This window comes from Pholcus phalangioides, unplaced genomic scaffold (genome assembly GCF_987345545.1).
Source record: "Pholcus phalangioides strain wild (caught in Gottingen) unplaced genomic scaffold, Ppha-v1.0 ptg000015l_1, whole genome shotgun sequence".
In the NCBI taxonomy this organism is placed as follows: Eukaryota; Metazoa; Arthropoda; class Arachnida; order Araneae; family Pholcidae; genus Pholcus; species Pholcus phalangioides.
The window spans coordinates 41,599,363-41,617,018 of NW_028301608.1; the positions used below are offsets into that span (position 1 = coordinate 41,599,363).

Genomic DNA, 17,656 nt, shown 5'->3' on the forward strand with positions numbered 1-17,656 from the left:
GGCTCATATAACGAGAATCTCGTTATAACGAGGGATTTTCAAGTAGTGAAATAGCAAATGTTAAAGATACATAAAATATCCCAATGCAGTCTCGACGCGGATTATTATAATCATGGATAATATTATCATCCGAGCATGGTTATCACTTTTGCAATGACCGGAAGAGACCAATAACATGGGGGGGGGGGGAAATTCGATTATAGTTATCAGGACCTTTATCAGGAAATTTTTTTTGGCGCGATCTGAAGCTATGGTTTAACGGAACTAATTTTTTCTCTTCTAAGTTATCGCTATCAGGCTAATGTAGGAGGTTAGAAGGTGTCCTTCACGTCAGGGCCGTAGCTAGCCATTCCTGTGTCTGGTGCAAGAATTTGAATTTAGGCCCATTTTGGTCCCCCCCCTTCCCACCACCTCCACCACCAAACCAGAACATGACTCCCACTCTGTCCCCAAAGGGGATAAAAGCGGATATCTGGTATCCAGCTTATATCAAAGGGGATATAAGCTGGTCCCCCCTCCCAAGTGGGCCCTGTGCGGGTGCACCTGCCTAGTTACGGCCCTGCTTCATCTTCTTTAACGACAAACATTTCGGTACTTATTGTCGTAACCGGTCCGTAGTATTCGCAGCGATCCATGTACGTGTGGAGCTTCTTTTGGAATGGCCTTCCTATAGTAAAAGCAAATGTATGACAATAGGAAGCCTTTTCCGTTCATTTCTTGATCAGTTTCTTTGTTTTGATCAGATTCGAATTTCTCTTCCGAGACACTGTCTCAAATGAATGTATGGGACTTACGTTATAAAAGAAAGTCCCGTTTCGTAATTGAAAAAAAATGGGAAGACTAACATTTTTTGCAACCATTCATGTGGAAAGAGAAACAGTTGTCCCGTTTCACCAATGTCCGTTCACCATACATCCTGTTCGACCAAACGGGATGTATGATCGCCATACTAGCAAACGGGACATTTTCGTATATAGTTATCACTTCATTATTATTATTAGAAACCCCGAGTCCCGATGTGATCGCATAAAGTGGCGTGGACTGTATAGTGAGTTGAAAATTAGGAGGCATTCACTATAACGACAAAAAAAAACCCCTCAAAAACGCCAGTTTTTCCTTCCATTTCTTCAAAAATTGAATATGATGGCATGATATTCATGTTACATGCCTCTCGTTAAAATTACTCTGAGGTATAGTTCTAACAAAGAATGCACACCGAAACGTCCATTTTTTAACCCCTCTTCCTTCTTCGGAATCCCCCATCATACATATAGGGTATGTGGTCATTATATTTGACTTATGTCTCTTTCCCAGTGGCACGGGATCATAACCTATAGCTTTTAGTAGTTTCTGAATGACTGAACGAATCGTGCTTAAGAAATTTTCTGATTAGCGGAAAAATGTTAACTGGTCCATACAGTCATGAAAGTAAAAACTGATAAAATTTCAAAGAGTGAGAATTTCAAATGTTTGGTTGCAAGATTGCTTTAAAGAAATTCTATGCAAAAAACCGTCAGAATAAACTACCGTGATACCAGAAAACTATTTCACGACCAAGATTCTGTTCATTCGTTAATACAGTGGACACCGCTTATTAAAATCACGGATAATGTTAACATTCGTGTATTGTTGGCATTTTCGCTGAGCACAGAACGGACTCATATCCTTATGGGAAAAAAATTGTTTGCACTTATCAAAGACTTCGGTATAAGTTAACAATTTTTTTTCCGTTATAGATTGTTTCTTTTTGCATATTTTGAAGCTAAGGTTGACCCAGACTCATTTTTCGGATATAGTTATCAACTATAGAGATCTGAATCACTATGTGATCACAATAAGCATCGTGCACTGTATTAGAGCGAAATTATCTAAAAGGCGTTTCGAAGCAGATAAAGCGGTAATTTTTCACTATTTCATAATTACACAGAGCAAAAAATCGAAATCTGTCTATATCGAGAAGTCCGCTATAACGAAAATTGTTATCTTGATTGTAAATTGTCAACTATAACGAACATTTACTGTATTAATGAAGTACCAGAAGAATTTAACTGAAAAAAAAATTATAGTGTAAGATTAGTTTATTCTTCTGTTGTCTCTCAAAGCAAAAGTGAGTTTTAGGAAATTATATCGATTAGTCTTCCGTTGACGTGTCTCGCAAACCAATTAACGTTTCTGGTAAATGACGGTCCAAAGAGCAGTGAATAGCCAATCGCACGATCGATTATGAAAATTGGTGATCGTGCAACAGAATAATCGAACAGCAAAGTTTGTGGTGGAATCGGGAGACACTTTTCGGGTGGTTTCGGTGCACAAACTAGGGTCTAATTTTCGATTTTTAACATCGAACGTGTGTATGTGTGTGAAATACAATTTGGCTTTGTGAGGCGTGAGCAGAATCGCGTGGAAAATGATCGGAAAAATCTGTTTAGACTGTTCGATACCGCAAGGGTCAAGGAAAATATTAATTACTAACCGTTATTTTCCGGGGATTTGCTACGAGGGTTAATTATCAGCCTTGATATCGTTCCACTGGAAATGTTTTTCTTACCAAATATGTCCAGTAAATATTTTTCTAACAATATCATCGTTATAATGTGCATTTGCCGTGCAAATATCTCCAGTAATGCGTTACGTTGGATTAAGTAGTTGTAGAAAAAACAATGAAAATCTCGCATCAAATACGAGGAATATTTACATTGTAAAGACCAATTAAGAAATGCAACATTTGATGTGACAAATATGTTACGTGATGAATCCGAATTGACCGGTCTCGAGGTTCGTTGTTCGTTTCCTTACCAGAACAAATGTAATACACGTAACAATGTAGGAGAAATTCATTGCCGTGTGAATTGGATCAACCAAATGTCATGGGCGATGGCAAGGTCCATGAATGGAAACGTGTGTAACAGCGCACAATTCGGTCATTATTACAGTCGGCCATCCCGAAAATAGTTCATAGGGGTGTGAATATAGTGCGTCCGTAATTCCGATTATGGAAAACCGCGTCGTCTCCGATTGGTTAAGAACCCGAATTTCAAGCTAAAAAAAAGTTGAAATTCAGGTTTTTAACCAATCGGAGACAACGCGGGTTTACAGAATCGGAAATACGGACGAACTGTGTTCACACCCTTGTGCGTGTTCTTCAGATTTTCTCGAAAGAGAATTTTTCTAATATTTTAGTGTGTGACATCTTTTTTTATAAAGATTTTTCCCGTTCTCTCAACGAAGATTGACTAAATTTGTGGTTTTTACTAAAATCGTGCAACTTACAAAACACTGCAACTCACGTTTCCACAACTGCTTCCAATTCGTATATTTCTGGCATACCATATTCATCGCTAACGTCATCGAAAACATTTTTAGTGGGAAACTGATCAATCAACTTCTGATTACAAACGCATAAACGACTATCATTTTCCAGTGTGTAATAAATTGCACGACGAAACGAATAGAAATCTATACTCCGGGTTCAATTGTTTATTACGATCCTCATAATAATGAATATAAATTATCCAGTATCCAGTACGCACACACTAAAAAAATACGACACGACATAGAAAAATAAGGGGAGTATAAGGGGAGCACGACAGTGCTCCGTCATCCATTTCATTAAAATAATTACACTCCGGCAATAAATTCGCTATCGTAATATTTTGAATTTCCAGCAGAAAGAGAACATTTCCGAAACCGGAAATTTTTCCCTGAGGAAGGGGAAAAAAAGAGAATAATAATAATAATAATAATAAAAAACTATAGTCGATAACTCATTTAAATTACACAAAAGAGAAAGGCTGAAACAGGCCACACCTTCGCATCAAATTAAAGATTTCCAGCAACACCTTCAAAAATGATTGAAATGCGGAGCAGAGAAAAAAATAAAATAAAAACTGGAGGGGGGGGGGGACGTGTTAGAATGAGATTTTTCCTCAAAAATAATGACAATAATGGGTGAGGAAAAAATACGTACATAATCGAAAAATGAAAATCAATATTCGTTTATTTTATTTATATTTTTTGTATTATTTTCCGATTCGGTTAGTTATTTAATTATGTGGAATGACAACATCGATTTATCCATCCATTATAGATAGTACTTTGAATTCGAATATTTCTCGGAAATACTCTGGCAACACGTTTATAATTTAACCATGGAACTCATTATAAAATTCTTTGCGAATTCTATTGCCATAATTCAATTATATAAAATCCTTATCGTTAATTCAAATACAATATAAATAATAATTTTTTTTCTTACATCAGGAAATCAAATACAAATACAAATACAAATACAACGCCACAACAGGCAAAATGCCCAACGAGGTGGCTAAACGAGGTGGTTCCATTCGACCACTAATTATCTCATTTCCCATAATATAATAAAATATTTAAATATACTGAGGAACTTGAATTTTATTTAGGATAAAGGTGATTTTCAAATATATGAAAAAAATGTAAAACCGCAAAATATTTTATCATCATATATTGGAATAGAATATAGTATTCGATAAAATTTCATAATCTTACTGACGATGTGTGTGCATAACAGATTCATTAAATACTGTATTGTGTTCATATAATCTTTAATGCATGTATTTGCTGTACGCAAAGCAGCAAAACGAATTTTTATCTGCGGGATTAGAATGAGGTTCCCCTCCAAGAATAATGGCAATAATGGTAGGGGGGGGGGACACATAATCGAAAAATTGAAAATAAATATTCGTTTATTTTATTTATATTTTTTGTATTATTTTCCGATTCGGTTGGTTATTTAATTGTGTGGAATGACAACATCGATTTATCCATCCATTATACGGTAGATAGTACTTTGAATTCGAATATTTCTCCGAAATACTCTGGCAATACGTTGATAATTTAACTATATAAGAAACTCATTATATACAATTCTGCGTGTATTGTATTATTATGATTTAATTCCAAACGCTTATAGTTAATTCTTATATAAAATAAATAATATTTTTTTTCTTACATCAAGAGGAATCAAGTGCATTATAAATTTTATTCGAGCACTAATTATCGCATTTCTCATAATACAATAAAATGATTATGTAATAGAGAATATGCATTTAATTTGGGAGGAGGGTGAGATTCAAATACATGAAAAAGGATATTTTATTATTATACATTGCAATTTCCGGGAATAAACTATAGTGTTTGTTAAAACGGTGTAACAGATTCATTAAATATAGGATTCACGTAATCTTTAATTAATATATATGTTGTATTCAGACCAGCAAAACGAATTTGTATTTGTAAGATTAGAATGAGATTTTTCCTCAAAACTAATGACAATAATTAACAATGGTGGATGAAAGAACATAAAAATTATATATAATCGAAAAATGAAAACCAGTATTCGTTTATTTCTATTTTAGTATTATCTTCCGATTCGTTTGGTAATTCAATTATGAGGAATGACAGTTATTCGAAAGTGCCGCTGTGGTGGTCGAGTGGTCATAGTGACGGACTCGCATCGCGACGTCCCGGGTTCGAACCCCACCGTCGTCGCCGCAGCGGTGGTCGGCTGAAGTTGGTTTTCTGTTGCTCCCAACTTCGAGGTGCAAAAGCTGATCTCCCCCCATTAAAAAATCTCGCCGCAGAGAGCAACAGGCCTACAACGATAAAATCTTCAAATATTGCCCTTCACTCATAGTTCGAAAAATTGGTGGTAGACGGCAGCACTATAACAAGCATTACACAGAAACAAGATTCACAACACGGACATGAATATCTCAACATGTACCAATTCGTTAGAAATTACGTGGAGGAATATGGACGAGGTACACACATGTGTGGTTTAGTAGTTATTCGAATATTTCCCAGAAATTCTCTTGAAAAACGCTAATAATTTTTAACTAAGAAACTAATTTTTAACTAAGGATACAATTCTGGCCGAATTCTATTATTTTAACTCGATTATAAACCCCTATTTTTAATTCAAATATACAATAATCAATGTCAAATAAATTTTAATAACGAATAAATTCTTCTTACATTAAGAAATCAAGTGCATTATAAATTTCATTCAAGAGAGCACTAATTATCTCATTCCTGATAATGCAATAAAATATTTAAATAATGAAAAATTAGAATTCAATTTAGGATGAGAGAGTGATTCAAATACATGAAAAAAAAATTACAACTACAGAATATTTTATTATCATATATTGGAATTTCCGGAATAAAATATAGTATTCGTTAAAATTTCATCATCTCGCTGGCCATGCGCGTAACAAATTCATTAAATATAAGATTCATAGAATATTTAATTCATGTATATGTTGTATTCAAACCAGCAAAACTAATTTCTATTTGTAAGATAAGATATTGGGATGGGTCGGAATATATACGTATATATATCTAACAATATCTTGTTAAACATTTTTTTTTTTTGAAACTAGAAATTATGTTGTTTTGAACATTAATGAGCTTTGGGAGAAAAAAGGAGAAAAAAAAAGAGGAAAAATAATATATATTTGAAATAAATAACTGGAAAATATATGACAGAACGTTGCATTTTTACGTATTCAAGAATAAAAAGAGGAAAAAAATTCGTATTATTTCATTTTTTCCTCTTTTTTTTATTCTCTTTACAAAACGAGTAATTTATCATATACATTATAATCTTTATCCTTTTTTTTCCGGGAATGAATGTAAAAATAAAAACTATGCGATTTCTAAATAATCTATTTAGTCTCAATTTAATTATATTTAACCCCTGTATAAATGGTTTCGGCTAAACCGCATTCATTAGTGATTGAAAATAAAGATACGGGGTTCTTTGTATGAATGAGCAAAAATGTTTGTGAATTTACAAAATACTTAAGACTTAGGACTATTTCTCTCCAATATTTTCTCTGACATTTTCTATTGACTTTATTGAAGAACTAAAGTAGAGTTGGGAATGTATGTTTTGAGGTAAATGTAATTATATAATACAAATATGATGCATGATAACCTGATATTACGCATAATCGCCGAACATTTTGGTGTTTCATAAATCTCTCTAAATTTATTACTTTTACTGTCGATTATGCATAGTATCCAAGCGTCGTTGATTAATTTGATAAATTTTTCTAAACTAATCACGTTTACTGGCGATTATTCATAGTACCCAAGTGTCGCATCCTTGGTAAATATGATAAATCGTACTATATAGTATACTGTACGTGATAAATCATATATGTAGGCTACTGTATCATAATATCGAGGTATGTTGTAAAATTTGTATATCGGGGCAGACTATATTCATCACACATAGTAGACTTATTTGGGATTTTTTTTCATATTTCTCAAATTTACAAATTACACAAGCGTATTACGCATAATCACATATAAAGGCGATAAATTTCAAGTATTTATCAAATTTACCAACGACACTTATTATACAAGATTCATCGAAAGACTGGTTATTTGTGGAGATGAAGATTACAAGGAAGAAAAATTCATCACTGCCCCCACGGGGACTCGAACCCCGGTCTCTCGCTTGCCGGACGAGTGCTCTACCATCTAAGCTATGGAAGCAGATAGAATATTTCAACCTTGGAGCGTATATATATGTTGAAAGGCACCGTACATGGACGGCAAGACACTTATTATGCATAATTTCCGATAAAAGTGATAATGTTTTAGTATGTATAGAATTTACCAACGCCGTTTGGGTCGGTAATTTATCAAATTTCCCAAGACGATTGGTATATATAATGACCGGTTATTATGTATAATGACCGACCAACCAATTTATCGCAAATTTTGATGTTATAATGCTATTCTAAAAGACAAACTACTGTCGTCATTTTGTGTGCTTTAAATGTACACCGTATTTCTTTAGCCTCACAACGTATCTGTGGAGGCTTCGGTGCTCATACTGATGCGTTTATGGTAACTTTTGTTTTAAAGAAAAAAAAAAAAAGCTGAGAAATCGATTGGGAACATCACTGCTCAATATTCAGCTACACTACTCAAAACAATCACACAAAAATTTTTCAATATAATTTTGATTTTTAAACATTTTAATTGCTAAAAAAACATTGTTAGGCATTAACAAAGAATTGGTCACAAGAAATAATCATGACTGAATTTTAATAAATTTAAATAAATAATGCATATTCCCCTAATTGTTTTGAGCAGTGTAATTAAAATGCATTTAAACTAATCAGCATTTTTTTGAGCATGAAGCAAGCATTTCTAATAAATATTCATTTTTAAAAACAAGTAGTAATTACATGAAATTTACATTCACCCTGGGAAAATGCGACGCTTAATATTTGAAAAAATATTTTTTCCTATGTTTCTTTTCGACTGCGGTGCTATCGACGCTTAAATCAACCAATACAACACATATCAATGTATACATTGCAGATTGTATCACAATTATTTTAATTAATTTCATTCTGAAAGCGTACTGAAAACTTCTTTCAAATTTCTCTAAAGTAAATTCTTTTTGTATATACATTTAGACAGTAGTTCAATAATTATTTTGTTAAAACTAAATTTTAATATTTTTCATTTTTAAATTTATTCTATTCATGAATTACTTCATCGGCTCATTATTTGAATGTAATTAATTTAATTTCTCCCAAAATTTTTGTTATTTGCTTTCCACAAACTCGTGAATTGGGTTGTTGAAAATTATGACCAATATTCGTTGAAATTTTTATATGGATTATCAATAATGTGAAAGATATTTCGAGAAAAAATGACAATAAAAGCGTTTGAGTGATTTTATTTCTCAAAACGAGGATATCAAAGTTTGTTATTTATAATAAAATTGCAGTAGTTCAACTCAAGCTTGGTACGCGTGCGGGTATATCATGAGACAAAATAGCTCTTTTCTGAAATATCAATTTTCAACAAAAAAAAAGGAAAACGTTTGTTTTTTTCTTCGAAAAGCGTTTCTCTTTCACAAGCGTAAAGTTACTTTCGAAATTAAATTAGCATCTCGGAAAATGTCGACGTAAATCTAAGGCAAAAGATAAATAATGAACTTATTATTTTCGAAGAAAGCTCAATCAATTGCTGAGCTTTTCTCTCTCTTTGTTGGAGAGAACGTATAACGTGGAACTGTAACACAACAAACTTGTTATTCCACTTTTCCTTCAATTTTTATTTTTTCATCCACGAGAAATAGTTCGGGAGCTAATCATAAGTCAGGAATCCCCATAGGATCATCTTCATGACGTATACAAAACGCACGGAACAAGCAAAATGATTCCATAAATGACGGAAATATTGAATAAATTCATTTTTAACAACGTATTTTATAACGCGAAATGAAAGTTTTAAGGACAAATGGCTAGGAAATTTATATCCGGAAAAATATGAATTTTTTTTTCCGTAATTTTCTGAAATAGAATAAATTAGGCTCATTACGGTTTTGAATGTTTCCTCTCTAAATATACTTACGATGCATTTTTTAGATACAGTGTAATTTAAAAATTTAATTTTCAGAAAAATTTCTGAGAAATTGACGTTTTTGAACATTTTTCCTCCATCTTCATATAATTTAATAAATATATTTTCTTTTCTAATTTACGAAATTGGAAAGAAATTTCTCGTGTGAATGAAATTTTATATGCTTTCACTGTTTCTTTTTTTAACATAAGTTATCAAAATGGAAGTGTGATTATATCAGTGTTTTTTTTTTAATCTATTATGAAATTGGAAGTTATGCAAGTTATTTATTCCGTAATAATGCAAAATTTGATATTTTCTGTTGATATTTTATTGTAATATTTAGCTGAATGACATTCAAGATAAAATATTTTTCGAGTTTTTTTTAAATTTTAAATACGATTTAAGTACGTGAATATTAAATATATTTGAAAATGTTGATATACGATACAATTTGATATTGATTCGAAAGAATTGAAGTTTGTTCTCATATTTTCAAGGCGGAAAATTTCCGTAATTTTTCCCGGACAAATTAGTTTCTGTTTGACTAATATTGAACCCATATCAACACATACGTGTGAATTCTGATTCCATCATACAATGTTTGGGATGATACAGTGCTCTAAAACAAACATTTTATTCGGCAATGCACTGGTAAAAGTGACGTGATAGGCTCATAAACAGGTTGCCTGTGCTAATTTTAAAAACAAAGTTCCCGCGTAGAGAGAATTTAGCCTTACAAGAATTTTTTTGAAAAATTCACGCATAAGAATACGAATAGGCAAAAGTAAATTTTTGAATATGTTTCCTTCCGAATTCGAAAGTAAGACACATGACAGGCATTCTTCTTAAACAAACTTGACGATGATACACAATACATACGCGGCGCAATCTGACAGGTAAAATTCATTAGCAATTTCTAGGAGGAATGTTTACGGAGGGCATGTGATGTTTAGTAGCAGGCCCAGCTTGTGGACATCTTAAATTAAAGTTCATTGCGTACGTAAGTCTGCTGAATTTAAATTAGTGACGCGTGTTAAACAGTAAATTGTTTTTTTGTCCGCGTACGAATTGAGTGATAGTGATAGGAACCGAGAGACACCCAGGCTCTGTCACACTCGGTGACATAAGCACATTGTCCCAGGGGACTGGGGTGCCTCCGGGGAATCTAACCATTTATTGAGCGTGAGAAAGATATGTTACATACATGGGCAGGTGCCATTACGCATCTCGCCAGTAAACAAGTATAAAATTTATGATCGAAAAAATAGTGATTCATATAAATAAATCACAAAATCACAATTATAAATCACAGATTATAAATCACGAAATCATCATAATCATCGTCATAATCGACAATAGTTCTTGATAAAATTTGATTTGATTCTCTTCAGGAATTTTCATTGAATCAGTAACTATCACATCAATAAAAGCTGTCAATCTGGTGCTGGGTTGATCTAATCGCTGCAACGTGTGGTTTGATTTGGTCCAAAGACATTCGTCAGTAATTGCTGCTTGTATCCAGCTTTTCGATAAGCCCGCGTGGACCAAACTATTCTCGACTACTCAGGCTCCTCTTCTCTAAACAGACGTATGAGATCGCTGTCTGGGTGTAGTTGACGTCGTATTGTAGTGGATCTCCTAGCTGGCATGGGTGGCTCTCTATCTGGTTCTGGCTCTGGGAATATAGCTCTGATATCCTCAGGGTGCTGCTCTAGAAAGCGGACCAGTTTACGTATTTTACTTTTCGAATCTCACCGCTTCAGGATGCACTCAACCCAAGGTATTCGCAGATGTTCAGCTGGCTCTCTGAAGTGGAAAACCGTTGTCTTGGGGCATATAGTTACGTAGTGAAGAGGCGAACATGTACATTTATTACTGGGGATTGATTTGAACCTATGAAGGTTAGCCGGAAATGGACCATGGCTCGTTACGAACATTATCACCTCACGTGACTATTTATGGTTCCGAGGCATTACATGTCGCAGGATGCTATGAGTTGATCGACCGGGCTCTGTGTTGTCATCCCACCTCTGTTGCCATCTATTCATTAGATCCTTCCATAGGATTGCTTTGGCGTGTGACGCAGGAAGCAGTAGATCACCTGGAATGATTCCGACTTCGGTAGCTTCCTTAGCCGTGGTATCCGCCAATTCATTGCCCCACTGGCCTATATGTGTTTTTACCCAAGAGAGGCTCATTCTGGTATGATTGCAGAGAAGCGTTCTTATTGTCCTAGCCATTTCATGACTGAGAATTAGAGACCACTTGTATGCTGGAGCGACTGTCAGATCTAATTAGGGCAGCTTCTTGATGTAAGGAAGCATCTAAGACTGCGTTGCAGATGGCAAAAATGTAAGCCTGAAACACTGAGTTATCATCCTTTAGTTTGACCGACCATCGGGCTATTACTTGCACGAATTGAGTGAAATGTGAGGCTTCCAACATGATTTGAAACAGAGTCTGCAGCAGTCGATTTTAATGCAGTTAGAACCTTCCCTCACCGGACAATCCCCGTTAACGGACAGTTTTCTGATCCCCGGTTCCGTGGAATAAGACTTTGATGTATTTCACTCCCCGTTTTAGCGGACACTCTCCATAGAGGACAGTGAAATCGGGCAAACTCTAATTTTTTCCAAACACTCTAATTTATAAATTTTTGGTCATATAAACCGAGAACTTATCATATTCGACTAAGATTATGTTTAATCCCAAGCTCGTGTCGTAAATATGGTAAATCGTCAATTAATTACTTAATTAACTGGCCATAACTATGGTCCAGGATGGAGAATTCGAATAATAATGTTGCTTTTGTTTGTTGATACGTGTAAAAAGACATTACAAGACTGATGAGGTTGTTATGAATGTTTTTATCTTCTTCATGTTTTAATTTTAATTGCAAAATATGTGTATTGTACGCATCATGTAAGGGTGAAAATAACTAACTGGTTTAATGAAGAGAAGAAAGGCTATACATAAATTTTTACATATTTATCAGACTTTCCAACGTTATTTGAGAATTATGCATAATCGCCGGCAAAAGCGATAAATGCAGTGAAATTTAATCAAACTTTATTTATATCGACATGATTGGTAATTATGTATAACCACTTTTGCACTTAGTAACATATACATTTTAACATTAAAATGTATAAAAACCAACTGCGATCGGAGCAAGACGATGTATAAATGAAAGGCGTATAAATGAGGTATAAACGATCTGTATATCGTACCCTCCCCATTAGCGGACACAATTTTTGGTTCCATGGGTGTCCGTTATCGAGAGGTTCTACTGTAACACCTTAAATTCTTTCAAACGCGTGGGAAGATATCAAGCAGCGCTGGACATCTACAGAGTCACCATGGGTGCTCACGTTGAACTTTATTAACCCCTAAGTTTGAGGATCTAAATATATATAATTAGCATATGTACTTTCTTTTTACAATTTTTTGGCTACAATTGACATTTTTACTTACCCTTCACAATTTTTCACCGATAATTAGCAACTTTATATCCCTTTGACAATTGCTTCGACTCAAATTAGCATTTGTACTTCCCCTTGACATGTTTTTGGCGATAATTAGCAATGGCCAGTATATACCTCGATTCGTGAAGAAAATATGGACAGCCTATTTCTACTGATGATTTCTCCCGGAAAAACATTCATGGGCCGGATGAAACCTCCTTGTCGAGCCACATTTGGCCCGTGGACCGGAGGTTGTGCACACATTGCTGTATGTCATTCGAATTCCATATGCAAGGGGGGGGGGAAGCCCCCCATCTTAGAATCCCCATGTATATTTCGGTGGAAAATTCTTAGATAACGTTTATCTCGAAGTGAATTAGATAGGAAGACAGTAATTCCAGTATTCCTTAATCCCGGGTACGCGATTTCGGATTCAACTCGGGAATCGAAGCCCCGTGATCAATAAAGGTTAGGTTTCCTCTAACCGAAACAATATCCATAAAATGTCTTTTCCAGTTCAGTTCCAAAGGGGGTAAAAGAATAAAAAAGGAGAAGGAGGGAATATAAAAGGACGGGAAAAAGAACAACGAATATAAAAGAGAAAATTCCCTTTGCATCCCCATCCGAGCAAAACAACTCCACATATTCAATCGAGCTTTTGTTCAAAGAGCATCGGTTAGTGGAAAAGATGGCACCGAACGAATAAGGGTAAAACATAGCGTGGGGGAAATAAGAAGAAAGAAGTCATTGGGAATCGGTCGGGTGGATGGTCAATCGGTCGGAAAAGATACCTAAAACCCCTTCTTCCATGTCCCGCATTTTCCTCCTCGGTCCCAATGATTGGTACGTTGGTCAGAAGTGAACAATCGCGTTCCCGAGGATGGTACTTACTGCTCTGTTCTTGTTTTACTCCCCGACTCCCTTCTACTTCCACAAACGATCCGAATGGAACGTCACTTGAATCGTTCTTGAAAAATGTGAACCTAAGACTTTTAGGTTTCTGGGGTGGGTGCGAGGGTGGGTTTTCCCGAGAAAGCTATAGTTTTCCCGGATTCTCTCTCTCTCTCTCTCTCTTTTCCCGAATTTCCCCCCGAGGCGATGAATCAACTTGCCGCTCTGGTACCTCTTTAAGTTGACGTTAATTTGAAGATATTCCTTTTTTAAGATTGATTATAATTAGGTTCGGATAAAGTCGCAAAAGCAATTAGCACCTTATATAACGACTTCTTGATCCCGTGAAGTAGGAGTTACAGAGATCTTGAGCAGGAGCCAAGTGAGTTGGAATGAAAAGCTGTTTTGTTAATGCTGCGAAATGTTCGGAGAGGCTAATCCTTGATATTCGTATGTCTCTTTTTGAATTTGGAGATACTATTATAGCTCCCTATCCGTGCAGATGACTGCAAATCCGTAGAATATCATGATGTGCGTACAAAAAGAGAAGGAAAAATAAACGACCACATCTGCAGGAGTTGCTTTTTTCTAATAGTGACAAATATTTATAGGATGGGCAGAATATATACACTGCCTGCAAAAAGAAGAAGAAAAGAGACTAAATAAATATATTACATTGATCTCTTGCACCTAACGTGCATGCTTTCGAAGTAATTACCATGATCTGTAATTATTTCTGTTGTTCTGAACTGTGATCATCGATAAGGGGTCATTCAAATATTACGTCAGCATCGAAGGGCGGAGGGGATTTGAAGGTTGCTTACGTCATCAACCATCCCTTTTTGAAGATATGAAATATTCTAAGCTGCTGACGAAATTTTGCTGACAGGGGAGGGGAGGGGGGTCAGCGTTTTTCTGACTTTTGCTGACAAGGGGGGGGGGAGGTCAAAAATGGCTGAAAATCTGCTTACGTAATACTTGAATGACCCCTAATATGAATTCAGATGAATATTTCAACATGCATAATGACCACATTTGCTCAGCAATAGAAATTTATTTTCTCTCGAGGTCATAGAACATTCCAGAATTATGATGACAAAATAAATTCATCTTGAACTGAATAAATGAACGCGAGAACTCTGCGTCTAGACTTATCCCGTTTTCGAGATCTCTCTCAGCCCAGTTTCATGGTAGAATTTGGAACGATTCAGCTTGAACTGTGAAAAAGTGTTTGAAAAAGCAATATTCATAATTTAAGCATGTGAATGACAGCCGCTAAGTGTCAATAAATCGAATACTTATGAATCTTTTAAAAAGCGAGAAGAACTTGGCCAAACTCTTCCCGGATTCACCAAGGAACTTAATAGAACATTGTTGCAAATCTTGGTGGAAATAAGTGTTAAGATATTACATGACTCCATAAAAATTATATACAGTGAACTCCCCACCCCATGCAACGATACTAGTCCCTGCTCCTGATGCACTTTTCATGGTGTTAGCATATTTCATCTCTATAACGACACCACCTTTTTAACGATATCTTCACTGACACGAAGAATGTCAAAAATTGTTCTGAAGTGATATACTACAAAGTGGTTCTACCATCCTAAGTCAGATCTTAGGGTACGAACTTAGTGTACGCTAGTTTCTGATTCTGCAAGTCGGCGCCGTTTGCTGACTGATTAAAAACCTGAATTTTAAGTTTTTTAACCAATGCATAACTGCAACGACTCGCAGAATCGGAAACCAGCGTGCACTTTGTATCGGAAAAAATACATACATACTCTAAGGATCAAACTTGCTGGATCGACTTCCCAATTTCAGCAATCGATCAAATCAGTAATATTTATGGTGGATTGCGCTTTAGCATTTTCGTTGGACTCTTCTACTCATCTTGCTAATGTTTTTAGTGTTATGTTGATGCTCCGCCAGTCTCTTGTTAATTGTTGTTGACATAGTTGTGCTTTACGACATCCAGCACTTATAATTTCATCTATCTCAACTTCTTCTGTTTTGAAATGATTGTGACTGTGCCTTGCTTATTCCGCTCGCCCAAAACCAGAAGCTTATAGAGACGGCTGGGCTCGCCACACATCTTTGAGCAAATAACCAGGTTTGGCGCTCCAACTCATGTCTTGGATATCGTTAAAAAAAGGCAAGATAGACAACGACGATTGACGATAGCGATAACATTGACGTCACACATTTACTCAAAGATGGCGGTCAGATCGGTGTTTCAAAGAGTTTCTAACCCACAGTAGCCTTACTTTTATCATCATTACGAATGCACAGTGAATTGAAAGGGGAATTCCATTTGTTGTGAACCAGGATAGATATGAAACTAACCAGTGGTACAAACGACATTGCCAAGCGTCACTGCAGAAAATGTTGTTGATACGAATAAAACCATATCTTGTGCGTTCATACTATTGCTTGAGTTGATTACGTGGTGTTTTTGGTCATGCGTCGCTATTTCTGCTAGAATTAACTGCCTTCTTTAATGCCACGAACTAAATCTGTTTGCAAAGAGATTAAACATTTTGTAGAACATACAAAAGCTTTTCCATCTCTCTCTCAGACATTTTTAGACCATGGCTGTTATACAATAGATACACATACATATATATGTATTTGTTGGTAAGTGCGTGTGTGAGAGTTTGTGCAAAATTTTCTTGGACGATGTCCAACTGGCAGAAGCGAGAAATTGACGCCAAGCCCTTCAACAAAATGATAACATTGCGAATGCCGTCTTCTCGTTCCAGTGGCATTTTATCCTGGAGGATCCCTTCATCCGTGAAAGCTTAAATGATATCGCCTCGTCCATTCTAAAGAGAAAGGGTGGCTGGCGGGGAAAAAAAATTGTCTTTTCAGCCTCTTTAGCACTGACAACTGTCATGCATGACATGGAGTTTTGCTTGAACACTCCAAATGTTAATTAATACAGCTTTGTTGATACAACAAAGAGTGTTCTTCACGAAATAAAGGTTATTTCCCAGCGTGGAGAAACATTCGGAAATTGTTATTTATCACAATTTAACAGCCAATTATTTAAGATGGAATTTCAGCTTTTAATTCGTATTAATACGTTGAAATTCTAAAGCTGCAGAGTAAGCAGTTATACAAACGAATAATTGTTAATTCCTCTTAAAATGTTTTTTTTTTTTGGTGTGATTAAGCGGAGTTAATAATTTTTAATGTTTGATCCAAGTCTGGCATTGACATATTTCACAGACTATACTGTCTACACGAACTCGGTCGAAACGATTCTTCGGCTATAACTGCAGTGACCAGCGGTCCAGACAGATTCCCATAGACAATAATGTCAATGGGCATTCCTTATAACGTCTATGGTAACGCACCGACCTCGGATATAACGACCTATATCCTAAATTATATCGCCAACCTAATATTATATCGGCGTTTTTGGTTCCGGTTTCATGATTCATCCATTAAGGGGATGTTTGCGGCTGTTCTGCTGATACCTAGCGTTAAAAGTGTTTATTAGATGTTTGACTCTCCCACTTGCTTATACGAGACATTTCAGTAATTCACCTGACCTTATTTTCATAGAAATGTAAAACGAGACATATTTATGAAAATAAAGTCGGTATATGTAGGCCTATTCATCTTACATATTTGTCATTTTGAACATTTTCTCTCCTTAATGAAATTTTAATTCACTGCAGACTTGATGTAACAGTTTCATTAACGCAAAAAATATTTATGCGCGGAAATTGACGATTTCGCCAACATTTTTGGTGAAAATTGGTGATGGCCTGTATTTATTATCCGAATTTGCTATATTTCTTCTAGCTGAAATGTAGTCATCTTAGTCGTAATGAAAGACGTTATGCGGTCGTGTGCTCATCGTACTGGATTCTCTCATT

At 35.4% G+C, this 17,656-nt stretch overlaps 1 protein-coding gene and 1 non-coding gene across 2 annotated transcripts in view; both read right to left on the bottom strand.

Annotated features, from left to right (window-relative positions):
- LOC149076042 (irregular chiasm C-roughest protein-like) overlaps window positions 1-17,656 on the bottom strand; it is a 532,693-nt gene that overhangs the window by 396,050 nt on the left and 118,987 nt on the right. The gene's annotated exons all lie outside the window — the stretch shown is intronic.
- Window positions 7,471-7,542, bottom strand: TRNAA-GGC (transfer RNA alanine (anticodon GGC)). The gene has a single exon. It is a non-coding gene; the product is annotated as a tRNA-Ala (tRNA).